This window comes from Anomaloglossus baeobatrachus, chromosome 1 (genome assembly GCF_048569485.1).
Source record: "Anomaloglossus baeobatrachus isolate aAnoBae1 chromosome 1, aAnoBae1.hap1, whole genome shotgun sequence".
NCBI lineage: Eukaryota > Metazoa > Chordata > Amphibia > Anura > Aromobatidae > Anomaloglossus > Anomaloglossus baeobatrachus.
The window spans coordinates 361078302-361092555 of NC_134353.1; positions in this window are offsets into that span (position 1 = coordinate 361078302).

Genomic DNA, 14254 nt, shown 5'->3' on the forward strand with positions numbered 1-14254 from the left:
GTATAACAGTTTGAATGCCATTAGACATAGCTCATCTACTGTACTCTCTGTGCCAGTCTTTTTGCCTAGGTCTATGCCAAGCCTCCAATTGAGGACTAGTACCACTGGAGTCGTCCTTGACCGTAAAACCTCTCTAGAATGCGGGTCTGGTACTCATGACTTAGGACCCTCTACCCATTCCTGACTGGAGTCCTTTCTGTATGCTCTGTTCCTGGTTTGACCTTGAGGGTCAGGTCACGGCTGTCACAGACACCCACTTTCTTCAGCCTAAGGTATCTGACGGGCTTGCATAGTTTATACTACCCACTAGTACAGCTTTCTAACTACTCCTCCTCGATTGGCCTGATTGGGATGGAGTCAGGCTGTATTCTGCAGCTGGTTCCTCCTCCTGTCGGTGACCTACAGAACTAAAATTGTTCCCTGTAGGAGTGTCACTAGGTAGAACCTATTCTCTTTATCAGGGAGTAGTACCTAGGCATTGCATATATAACCACAATGCACATTATTATGATTCAACGACAATCGGTGTCTCTAGGGTAGGAGCACACGAACCTAGCCACTTTCTTGAACTATAAGCTAGGCACACACACCATCGAGCTAAGCCTTCAACTGGCAATAGTCAGACCACAGTCTGCCAGCTATATAGCCAGGTAATCGCTCTGAATGAGAGACACCTGAAAGAAACTCCGCACCTCCCTGCCCTGATTGGGCGACTGGACTGTCACTCTCAATTTCTGACAGTTTTCCATGCCCCAGCTTCAGATAGGATGGCAGATCTGTCACTCACAATACTGACAGCTCAGTATGCCCCTAAATCTATAGGGTGGCTGAGCTGTCATTTACTAAGTCCAGGACTCATTAAGTCCTGGAATCATGACACCTTCCTGACCTAGCTGCACCACATGTCCGATATAATAATAACATAGGACTGTCGCTGTCACGCGTGACTTGCAACAAAGGTGCGTCGCCATCTGCTGAAGCAGAAATTGAGGGGACAGGGAATCGGCACCGATGTTAAAGCTGCAGATGTAATGATACAGCACTTGTTAAAGCATATGCAGATGGGCAGCCCTAAACAACTGTGGTTTTCTGGTTCCTTAACGGCACTGTACCTTGCTTTAAATCATCTGTGGCTGCATCAAATTCTGTAAAATGCACCACACAATTTACGGATTATGATGTGACTATCAGAGATTCAAAATAAAGCTGCCAGTCAGCCCTAAACAGTTGCTGGGGGAGCATTTCATGGGGCATATGCTCCTCTGTTCACCAGCCTAGCCAGACCCTGGTCTGTGCTGTGAGAGAATTGTTTGGGTCACACAGACTTGTGAACCAGTCACTAGCCATAGTGGTGGCGCACTGGACAATGACCGTAAGAGAATACTCTGAGATTAGTGAGGACTTCAGGCAATGTTGGGAGCGATGCGGTGGATCCGTAACATGGATATACTGTATTTACTATTTCTACCCTTTCTGGACTCTTTCAAAAATAAATTCAGGGATGTCAACGCTTGTTTTTAAGGGGAATAAAAAAAAAACATCAATTTTGCCATTGCACATCTTCATTTGTTGGACAGTAATGCTTTGGAAAGATCATCGATGGCCACAACTCTGTCAACAGTACTCTTTGCTTACTGTGTATTACACCCCAGCAACATCTCATTCCAACTACATTGCCCCTGCCCTTTACTTCTGCCATTAATGTATGCCACTGCACCATTCAATGGAATGCTCATTCTTTTTTTAGAACATCTCCAAACATTTACACCAACATGATAGTACCATATAGAGGAGAACCCAACACCTACAGTACAAGGATCACAGACGTCTTAAGTCCGCTTGATCCAAAACAAAATACAGGGTAAAGAAATACAAAGGGCATAGAAGGGTTAAAAGGAAAATTAGAACATCGCCCAAACCCCAAATGGAACAAAACAATACAGCAAAGATAGTGCACCCCTCAAAGTATTTGCTTAAGGAGCCCGAGATGCATATTCTATCTAAACAAAGGCCTCTCTTCTGCCCCACAGGACCTATAAACGAGTTTATCCTGTTCATAGACCTAAATTACTATATTAGTTTAGACATTTCACAATTAATAAACAGCGTTCCAAATCCTCAAATATCCATGGAGAAGATTTTATATTTTTAGGCATAACCCCAGTAAGAACTAATTTGTACCCAACATTCATTTTTTATCCTACCTGACAGAAGGGAACTCATATTGAAACCTTTTACGCTTTGTAGCTGAATTCAGATCCATTCATACAGACTGGAAGTTAAGAGATTCATTAATGACACTTTTAAGCTTTTGAAACTTTATTGATATGTTGTATATATCCAAGTACATGTTTTGCTACTTATATTTTCCAGTAACCTTCGGTATCTAAAAGTGTTGTGTTCTTAACCATTACTGTATAATAAAGCAGATTTGAAAATGAAGAATATGAGGATATTGTGGAATAATCTTTGGGGTAACTTAAAGAGTAACCATATTTTCAAGGATCATTTCAGAATCTACTGTCCTGAGCATGCACATAAGGAATAACACTATAGCAGGCCGTTATATGACTCATATGACATGCTGAGTTTTCACCAGTTTTCCCCACTGCAAAGATATATCTGTTAATTTGCAATCCACTGGGAGCTGGTGGGAGGAGAGTAGTGGCAGTGATGTTTGCTGTACACTTCACAACCAACAGCAGAAATGGATTCCTGGACTTCACTAAATGTTTTAACATACAGAGACAAGCAACATGAAAGATATTATACAGCAGTGCTGAGCTGTCTGGATGTCAATCTTCTATGGAGTGAGGTAAAAGATATGTTAGAGAGTTCATCACAATCTTTATATGTTTACCTCTGCCTGTTTCTTCTCCCTTCTCCTCACTCCTCGTCTCCATTTCCCTCTCCATGGAGAACAATGGGCTGTGTCCCCTTACAACACAGTGGGCCTGCAGTCCATCTTTTCTGAGGAAGCTGGATTTGAGCTTTTTTTACTGGAGTAGATGAAAAATTCAGAGGCATGGGGGAGAGGAAGAAGTGCCTTATACGTGGGAAAGGAAGATGATTTCTATAATAAGATATATTGCAATGTTTCTTATATTTACCTATACTACTGATTTATCCAGTTTCTTGAAAGTACAGTTCCTTTTCTTTTTAATCCCTTCTCGGGAAATTATGTAAGTCATATTTTGCACACCTCCTGATCTGCCAACTAAAGTGTTCTTTTAGACTCACTTATGAGCATGGTCTAAAAGGCTTTTTTATCAATGAAAAGCTGACAGCTTTAAAGGGAACCTATCACCAGATTTGTGGCCTATAAGCTGGGGCCATCACCAGTGGGTTCTTATATACAGCATTCTAACATGCTGTATATAAGAGCGAAGGCCCCGCTGTAGAACATAAAAAACACTTTATAATACTCACCTAAACTGGTCGCTCCGATGCTGATGCACAGATGGGTGGCGCTGTTCTCCGGGTTCGGCGCCTCCTCTTTTGGCCATCTTGCTACTCCGTCTTCCAAAGCAGCGGTGCATGATGCGTCTACGTCATACACACTCGCTGGCACTGAGGTCCTGCGCAGGAGCAGGGCAGATCAAAGTGTGCCTGCGCAGGACCTCAGTGCCGGTGAGTGTGTATGACGTAGACGCATCATGCACCGCAGCTTCAGAAGACGGAGGAGCAAGATGGCCAAAAGAGGAGGCGCCGATCCCGGAGAACAGCGCCACCCATCTGACCATCAGCATCGGAGCGACCAGTTTAGGTGAGTATTATAAAGTGATTTTTACGTTCTACACAGCGGCCTGCGCTCTTATATACATCATGTTAGAATGCTGTATATTGTCACGCTCCCCGGGTCCTCTGCTCCGCTCCCCGGGTCCTCTGCTCCGCTCCCCGGCTCACCTGCCACGCTCCCCGCTCTTCAGCCTCCAGTGCCCGCGCTTCCCAGGCCTCCTGGTCCCCGCTCCCGGCGCCCGTCGGCTTCCCAGTCCCTGGCCGGCTCTGCTGCGTCCTCCTCTCAGCTTCCTGCCCTGGCTTCTGGCACCCGGGCCGCGCGCATGCGCATTAGGGCGCGCGCGCGGTCACTGACCCTTTCTTAAAGGGCCAGTGTCCACTGACAGGAAATGATGCACACAGGTACAGGGTATAAAGGGGGTTAATGTCCAAGGGAGAGGGGCCTGTTCTTCGTGTTTTCCCAAGCTAGGAGTCAGGTCTCCTTGTGTTCTGTGAGATACTTACCTCTCTGTCTTCTAGAGCCGATCCTGCATCGCCATCCGGTCCTGCTGTATCTCGAACCCCGAACGCTGCCCATCTGCCATCCTGACAGTCCGTACCATCTCGGTTCCCTGCGGTGACCCGTCATCTCGCTCCAACGGTTCCGGACCCCGCCTGACATCATCACGGCTTCCGAACCTGAGCTCCGTCACCCGGACCACCATCAGTGACCTCGTGGTCCCAGGGACTTCTCCATTGTGTTCCAGTGCACGGACTGTTCTGCTACCTAAAGTGCTCCGGCTACCGGACTCCTTTCCCTCATCGGGGAGTTCGGCCCAGTGGATCCACCTCCCGGGTCTGCCCGTCCATCTGGCCCTAACAGTAAGAACAGGCCATGGATCCCGCCGAAGCACTAGCGGCCTTGCATGAGGAACTCCAACGCCAGCGTGAAGTCCAGACCCGCATGCTGAACTTTATGACTTCCGTGGACACCCGCCTGACCACGCTACAAGCGGCAGTCACGTCTTCAACATCCCGAGCCTCCACTAGTCAATCCACGGCTCCCGCTCCCGTGGCAGCCTCCTCGGATGCTTCCAGACTGCGTTTGGCCTCACCACCCCGGTACGCCGGAGATCCCAAGACCTGCAGGGGGTTTATAAACCAATGCTCCCTCCATTTCACGCAGCTGCCACATTTGTTTGCCTCCGACCAAGCCAAGGTCGCCTTCATCATGTCTCACCTAGAGGGCGAGGCACTGGCGTGGATGAACCCCTTGTGGGAGAAGGAGGACCCTATGACCAAGAACCTCCAGGAGTTCCTGCAGGCCTTTCGCAGCACCTTTGACGAACCCGGACGCGCCTCCGCGTCTGCTTCATCTCTTCTCCGGTTACGTCAGGGAACTCTGACGGTGGGTCAATACGCCATCCGTTTCCGCACCTTGGCTTCAGAACTCGGGTGGAATAACGAGGCCCTAACCGCCGCCTTCTGGGAAGGACTCTCGGGTCGAATCAAAGATGAGCTGGCTGGACGTGACGTACCCTCCACCCTGGACGCCCTGATTACCCTAGCGACTCAAGTGGACATACGCTTTCAGGAGCGGTCCAAAGAGGTGTCCCGTGAGAGACGTCCGGTAAGGCATTCCTCTCCTCCACAGAAGCCCGCCGTACTCCAGTCAACGGCCTCTGGTGTCTCCGTCCATGAGCCCATGCAGATCGACCGTGTGCGACAGTCTGAACAACGTCGAGCAGAGCGGCTCGCCAAGGGTCTCTGCTTCTACTGCGGAGAGGGCACACACCTGCTACGCGCCTGTCCAGAGAGGCCGGGAAACTTCAAAGCCTAGGGTTGGTAGGAGAGGCCACCCTAGGTGCTGGGACTCTCTCAGACCCAGTTACATGGACTGTGCAAGTGACAACGGGAGAGATGCGGTTTACGGCTGAGGCGTACCTCGATTCGGGGGCAGCAGGCAATTTCATCCAGCAGGCCACGGTGGACAAGTACCAGGTGCCTGTTACTCCACTCGCCAAACCTCTTGTGATTGCCTCTGTGGATGGGAGACCCCTCTCCGACACCATCTCCTGGATCACCAAGCCGCTTGAACTGCGTATCGGTGCTCTGCACACCGAGAACATCGCTCTCTACGTCCTCCCACATATGTCACATCAAATCCTGCTGGGCCTTCCTTGGTTGCGGACACACGAGCCTTCAGTCAGCTGGGGCACTGGTGATATCACTCGATGGGGGTCTTCTTGCCATGAGAACTGTCTGAAGACCATACAACCTATCCGGCGACCTCCGGTTCCCGAGTCCCTACCGGGACTGCCCTCAGCCTATTGGTCCTTCGTGGACGTCTTTGATAAGAAGGAGTCCGAAGTACTTCCGCCACATCGTCCTTACGATTGTGCCATTGACCTGCTCCCGGGAACTACACCACCTCGAGGACGGATATATCCACTGTCTCCAGCCGAAACAAGGGCCATGTCTACGTACATCACAGAGAGCTTGGCTAAGGGATTCATTCGGAGATCCTCCTCTCCTGCTGGAGCAGGCTTCTTCTTCGTAAAGAAGAAAGAGGGCGACCTACGCCCATGTATAGACTACCGGGGATTGAACCTAATCACCGTAAAAAACAAGTACCCCCTGCCGCTCATCCCCGAATTGTTTGATCAGCTCAGAGGAGCTCGTGTGTTCACCAAGTTGGATCTTCGGGGTGCCTACAACCTGGTCCGTATCCGCTCAGGGGATGAATGGAAGACCGCGTTCAACACTCGCGATGGGCACTATGAATACTGCGTGATGCCCTTCGGCCTGTGTAACGCACCAGCAGTCTTCCAAGAATTAGTGAACGATGTGTTCCGGGACCTTCTCTACGTCTGTGTGGTGGTATATCTGGATGACATCCTTGTCTTCTCTCCGGACCTCCAGACCCACCGAGAGAACGTGCAACTGGTTCTATAAAGACTGAGAGAGAATCGTCTGTACGTCAAGTACGAGAAGTGCGTCTTCGAACAGTCTTCTCTCCCCTTCCTGGGATATCTCATCACCGATACCGGACTGCAGATGGATCCAAAGAAGGTCTCTTCCGTTCTCAACTGGCCTCCTCCTTCTGGACTGAAGGCAATCCAACGCTTTCTGGGATTCGCCAACTATTACCGCCAGTTTATTCCTCACTTCTCGGCCCTGACTGCTCCTCTTTCCGCCTTGACCAAGAAGGGGGCTAATCCAAAGGACTGGTCACCTGCGGCCGATGCCGCGTTTGGCTCTCTAAAGCGAGCCTTTGCCTCCTCTCCTGTACTCCACCGTCCAGAGTTAAACCGCCAGTTCACCTTGGAAGTGGATGCCTCCTCCTCGGGAGCCGGAGCAGTGCTCATGCAGAAGTCGTCCTCCGGGAAGATGGTGACATGCGGTTTCTTCTCCAAGAGCTTCTCAGCGCCTGAACGCAACTACACCATCAGTGACCGAGAGCTATTGGCAGTCAAACTGGCTCTGGAGGAATGGCGCTATCTTCTGGAAGGAGCTGTGTACCCAGTCATTATTTACACGGACCACAAAAACCTGGAATACCTGCGGACTGCTCAGCGACTGAACCCACGGCAAGCCAGGTGGTCCTTGTTCTTTGCCCGGTTCGACTTCCAGCTCCATATCCGACCCGCGAACAAGAATGTACGCGCTGATGCCTTGTCTAGGTCTTTCATGCCCATGGAGCAGGAGGAAGAGACATCCCAACCCATCATCTGCCCTAGCAAGATCATTCCGGTGGCTCCTGTCACCCTGGCCCAGATACCGCCTGGGAAGACTTATGTCTCTGAGACTGACAGGCAAAAAGTGTTACACTGGGGCCATGCCTCGAAAACAGCCGGTCATGCAGGTCAAAAAAGAACATGGAGTGCGATTGCACGTCATTACTGGTGGCCATCTCTTCGCACGGACGTCGCCTCTTTTGTCTCTGCCTGCTCCTCCTGTGCCAGGAACAAGACTCCCAAACACCTGCCATATGGCCGTCTTCTGCCTCTGCCCATACCCTCAGTTCCCTGGCAACACATAGCGATGGACTTTATTACGGACTTGCCATTGTCCTCCGGACACACAGTCATATGGGTCGTGGTGGATCGGTTCTCTAAAATGGCCCATTTCGTTCCTATGGCTGGACTACCCTCTGCCCAGGAACTCGCGGACGCCTATATACATCACATCTTCCGCTTGCATGGCTTTCCATCACACATAGTGTCCGACAGAGGAACTCAGTTCACCTCCCGCTTCTGGAGGGCTCTCTGCAAACATCTGGGAGTGACTCTGGACTTTTCTTCGGCCTACCACCCTCAGTCGAACGGCCAAGTGGAACGGGTCAATCAGATATTGACCTCTTTCTTACGACACTACGTCAACGCCCATCATGACGATTGGTCCACGCTTCTTCCTTGGGCTGAATTCTCCCATAATCACCACGTCAGTGAGTCTTCCTCCAGTTCTCCCTTCCATGTCGTCTACGGACTTCAGCCGTCTGTCCCATTGCCTGTATCCTCTTCCTCGGACATCCCTGCTGCTGATGCAGTACTCCGTGACTTTACAACCATTTGGGACTCAGTTAAGGCCTCCCTTGCACGTGCATCCCTGCGGATGAAGAGACACGCGGACAAGAGACGTCTGGATCCTCCGTGTTTCTCTCCGGGAGATCTCGTCTGGCTTGCTTCCAAATACATCCGACTGAAGATACCATCCTACAAGCTGGGACCTCGCTACATCGGACCGTTTAAAGTCCTCGGCAAGATCAATGAGGTCTCCTACAAACTACAGCTCCCGGCCACGATGAGGATACCCAACTCCTTCCACGTCTCTCTGCTCAAGCCGGTTGTCCTTGGTCCCTTCTCCCCTGCCGCCAGTCCGGCTCCTCCTCCTATTGCTGAGGACGACATCTATGTGGTAAGGGATATCGTGGCCATGAAGACCGTACGAGGTCGACAGTTCTTCCTGGTGGACTGGGAAGGGTATGGTCCTGAGGATAGGTCCTGGGAGCCCAGGGAGAACGTGGGCACTCCTCTGATCCGTGCCTTCCTGTCCCGGTTGTGGGGAGGGGGCGTGGGGGGGGGGGTACTGTCACGCTCCCCGGGTCCTCTGCTCCGCTCCCCGGGTCCTCTGCTCCGCTCCCCGGCTCACCTGCCACGCTCCCCGCTCTTCAGCCTCCAGTGCCCGCGCTTCCCAGGCCTCCTGGTCCCCGCTCCCGGCGCCCGTCGGCTTCCCAGTCCCTGGCCGGCTCTGCTGCGTCCTCCTCTCAGCTTCCTGCCCTGGCTTCTGGCACCCGGGCCGCGCACATGCGCATTAGGGCGCGCGCGCGGTCACTGACCCTTTCTTAAAGGGCCAGTGTCCACTGACAGGAAATGATGCACACAGGTACAGGGTATAAAGGGGGTTAATGTCCAAGGGAGAGGGGCCTGTTCTTCGTGTTTTCCCAAGCTAGGAGTCAGGTCTCCTTGTGTTCTGTGAGATACTTACCTCTCTGTCTTCTAGAGCCGATCCTGCATCGCCATCCGGTCCTGCTGTATCTCGAACCCCGAACGCTGCCCATCTGCCATCCTGACAGTCCGTACCATCTCGGTTCCCTGCGGTGACCCGTCATCTCGCTCCAACGGTTCCGGACCCCGCCTGACATCATCACGGCTTCCGAACCTGAGCTCCGTCACCCTGACCACCATCAGTGACCTCGTGGTCCCAGGGACTTCTCCATTGTGTTCCAGTGCACGGACTGTTCTGCTACCTAAAGTGCTCCGGCTACCGGACTCCTTTCCCTCATCGGGGAGTTCGGCCCAGTGGATCCACCTCCCGGGTCTGCCCGTCCATCTGGCCCTAACATATATAAGAGCCCACTGGTGCTGGCCGCAGATTATAGGCCATAAAGCTGGTGCCAGGTTCCCTTTAATACATTGCAATGCATTTGTTTTGCAATGCATTTGGAAAGTGATCAGAGAAATAAAAGATAAAGGGCCATAGAGACTAAGTAAAAAAGAAAAAAAAAAGAAAAATATAAAACAAAAAAAAAATTGTAACAAAAACATTATGACAATAAATAAGCATATTTTATGTTAATACAAAAATAAAAGAAAAAAAAGTCACGTATTTGATACCATTGTGTCTGGAAAAACCTGATCTATAAAACTGTTACACTATTTAACCCCTATATTAAAAAATATAAATAAACAACAATGGAAAAAGTTTGTCTTTTCATCACATCCCCGAACAAAAGATGGAATGAAACACATTAACAAAAATCTAATGTACATGAAAATGGTATCCCTGAAAACATCATCTTGTGCTGCAAAAAAATAAACCCCAATCAGATCCATCAGCAGAAAAATAAAAATGTTATAGCTCTCAGAATAAGATGATGCAAACCATTTTTGTTCTATAAAATTGTTTTATTGTGAAAAAAAACAGCAAAACATAAGGAAAACCTACCGTACATAAATGCAGTACCACTGTAATTGTACTGACGTGAAGAATAAATCCATCTTATCAGGTATACAACAAGGTGGACAATATAAATGATTTGCTGCTTCTTGTTCACTTTGTCTCCCAAAAATCAGAATACAAAGTGTTGAAAAAATGTTATGTGCCCAAAAATGATACCCAAAAAATCTACAATTCATACCACAAAAGTAGAAGCCTTCACATGAATCTATCAACAGAAAAATGCAAAACTTATAGCTCTCATAATATGGTGCTGCATGGACATCTATGATCTCACTCTTCCGAAGCATAAGAGTCACCTCCGCTGTCATGTTTGTCGAGCCAGAATTGATAGATCTTGTGATGAGCCAACTTGTTGACTCCAATATATTGCCTGGACGTCCATCTCTTGGCTTTTGAATGGATGGACGGACTTAATTTCATATTCTTCCAACTGTCATGGCACTCACATAATGCAGCTTGGCAAATTTCTTAGCTGAGAGACCACTATCGATGAGCTGGATGATGCTGTTTCTCTTTACTTGGGAAATCTTTTCCATGGCTGCTCCGTGATTCAAACCAGTGACCATTTGCTTTGGAATCAACCTAATAGCACACTGAGGTTTTAGAGAATGTGAGAACATGTTGTAATTTGTAGTATACAGGAAGAAAAAGATACTTCCACCAGCAAGAGCAAAACAGTAACAATGCAGTGACATGACAATAATTTGCATAACTAATCATGTGCTAAGTAGTTGCAAGTCAAATTTATGTATGAGATAGCCAAGATGATTGTCTATAAAATGAAGGTCGTCTCACACTCAAAGCTGTAGTGGATGGTGAGATATGGAACCTGAAAGTAAAAAGTTCAAAACATTGTTACGATTTTGCTCTTCAATGTCTAAGGGTTTTCCATGTTATTGGTAGTAAAAAGGCTATGGAAAAGTGACATGGGTCTCCCTAAATGAAATCCAGTGAAATCTGTGCTCCCAAATCCAAATGTCCTTTTCCTCTATGAGCCCACAATGTGCCTAAACCACAGTTAACGTCCACATGTTTGTCAGTACTGTAGTGTAGAAACTTAATTTACCGGGTGCATGTCTCTAGAACTACAAACTGGGCACAATATATTGTACAGTCACATATGGAGTATTGCCATTCAGGAGAAATTGTGTAACAAATTACGGTGCCTTTTTTCATCAATTTTCTCTTGTGAAAATTTAAAACCTGAGGCTAAAACATTTTAATGATAAAACTGTATTTAGTTTTTTTTCACCACCCAATAGTATAATATTTTGTGACACAACTATGGTGTCTATATGCTCACTGCAGCCCTAGATCGATTAATTGAGGAGTGTAGCTTGTGGGGAACAATGTAATTTTTCATTTTGACGTTCCAATGTCATAATTCTGTGAACGACTCATGGCTTCAATATGCTTAGAAACCAAACTAGTGAAGAACTAGGAGTACTAGTGCAAAAAACCAAAACAAAAACTTCTAAAATCAATATTTATTATATCATATTATTAAAAATGCTCCAAAAAAGAGCGCAATAACTCTTATATAATTAAGTAAACTGGTCAAGTGTGGTGGAAGGAAGGACAAAAAGAGGTGAGATCCAAAGTGATGGGGGGAGCTTTAATTTACTCAACACTCAAAATAGAGCTATAGGTAGCATAACTTCAAAGATATAGTTTTGCAGATTGAATGCCCTATTGTTCTAGGGGGTATAAAGAAGGGGATAGTCTAACCCTCCCTTTTATCTACCTACCAGCGGAGGTGCACCATAAGTTATTAGGTACCCCCCGCTCCTCGTCGGCTTTCCCTATTCTGTCCCTTTGACCCGCAAGTCGCAAGAACAACCACCACCAAGAATAAAAGGTGCACAATAGTCAGAAGGTCATTATCAAACTGGTTACCTGGATTGGCAACCCTGATGCAGCTTATCCTTTATGATAAAAGGAGAAAAGAAGATGATGCTTATTAATGTATTAGCATCAAACTTGGAAATCCATAAACAATATTTGCTAAAGTTTGGTCATCATAGATGTGATAGCCAAACTATAACTGTACACATATATGTTCCTGTACAGCTATGCAGATGCAAATAGGTAATGATATACCGATGATATTAATAATAGTATGTAATCCCAACAGGGAACTTATCTGTTAGGGTCACTGATAACAAATCCCTTCCCGACGCGTTTCCCCCCTATTTATCTCTTTAGGGGTTCATCAGGGGAAGAAAGAAGGATTTCATCATTTCCAAATCATCAGTTTCATAAACTTTCTTTCTAAAGAGAAAAAGATATCGATTTCCCAAGTTAGGACATTATATAACGTCCAAAAATCTGCATACATTCTCTACAGTACACACTATTATAGACCGAATTGTCTGTTGTCATACCTTAGTTGGTTTGGCTTTCCTCGTGATAACAGGCCGACATCAGTAGCCTTTAGTAGTGGGCAAAACGTCTGGCATGCATTACCCACTAGTGCTCGAGGTATAATGACCCCAAACACACCGGGCAGAGAGGCAGCGTACCCTTCCTTAATGGCATCTTTTTATATCTGAATGCCGGTTACATGTTTCAAAGCCACTTCCTGTATCGCGGCGTAACGCCGGAAGTGTAAAACATGTGGTAAGTACGCAACTTCCATACCTGCGTGATCAAGTCGGAAGTACGGCTGGAGTGGTCATGTGACAACAAAGACGTCACTTCCACGCCCAAACACGCCCAGACGGAAATGACGTCCGAAGTCGTAAGGTGGTAAACAAAGACGTCACTTCCGCACCTGCGCGGCAAAGCATCAGCGACGTGACCACCGCATCTACGCGGTCCAATCCCACTTATCGCTCCATGTGGTCAGATGGCAGCAGTGACGTACTTCCGCACCTGCGCGGTAAGGCGTCAGCGTCATGGCTGACAATGTTGTGGCGACGTCACAAGGCACATGCGCAGTAGAAATATACGGAAGGGTCTCGGATTCCCAGCCCATTGCACTTAAATATGACAAATCGGGACATTATCTCGTAGTAATAGCAAAGGCCGGGATCCATATATAACAACCAAGGGTCCCACATATAGGGAAAAATGTTTAAGGTAGAGAATGCATATTGACTATATCAAAGCACAAAGGGATATCATCAGAGCATATACTCCAACAATGCTATAGTGAAAATCTAGCTAAAAGGATGAATTAATACCTCTCAGGAGTAGCAAGGGCTAAAAAGCAATCAGACGAACAACAAAAAGCAAAGGAAAAAAAAGGAAAAAGAGGTAGATAAGGAAGAGGCAGGGGGCCTTTTAAATAATGAATTGTGAACAACTATCTTAGATGAAACTAATATAGCTCAAGACCTCATTGAGGCCCTTAGGGTTAACTGTATCAAGGAGGAAGGTCCAACGGGCTTCCCTCTGAAGTATTCTATTGTCCCAATTTCCCTTCCTGGTTGGCATCGGAAAGATCATGCATATCCTGAGAAAGCATTGGGGAATATTAAGGTCTGACCCAGATTTGAGTGACTTCATCACCCCCTATCCCAGCGTTACATATAGGAGGGGTAAGACGATTAAAGACCATCTGGTACATAGTCACTTTGTGCCAGAGAAACCACCTGGCACATGGCTTGAGAGAAAACCGTGTGGCACCTTCAGATGTGGGTCTTGTAAATTTTGCGCATACATAGACCAAAGTAAAACATCAGGGATTTCGTCAACTGTCGTACAGAAGGGTTAGTGTACAGGTGTACATGCACGTGTCCACTTAGCTATATAGGTAAGACAAGACGCCAACTGCGTGTTCGCATTGGGGAGCACCTGGGCGATATTGCCCACAAACGCGACACACCCATAGCCAGACACGTTAACAACTGTCACCAGGGAGACCCCAAGAGCATACAATTCCAAGGGATCGAGGTTGTTCCGATGCCAACCAGGAAGGGAAATTGGGACAATAGAATACTTCAGAGGGAAGCCCGTTGGATCTTCCTCCTTGATACAGTTAACCCTAAGGGCCTCAATGAGGTGTTGAGCTATATTAGTTTCATCTAAGATAGTTGTTCACAATTCATTTTTTAAAAGGCCCCCTGCCTCT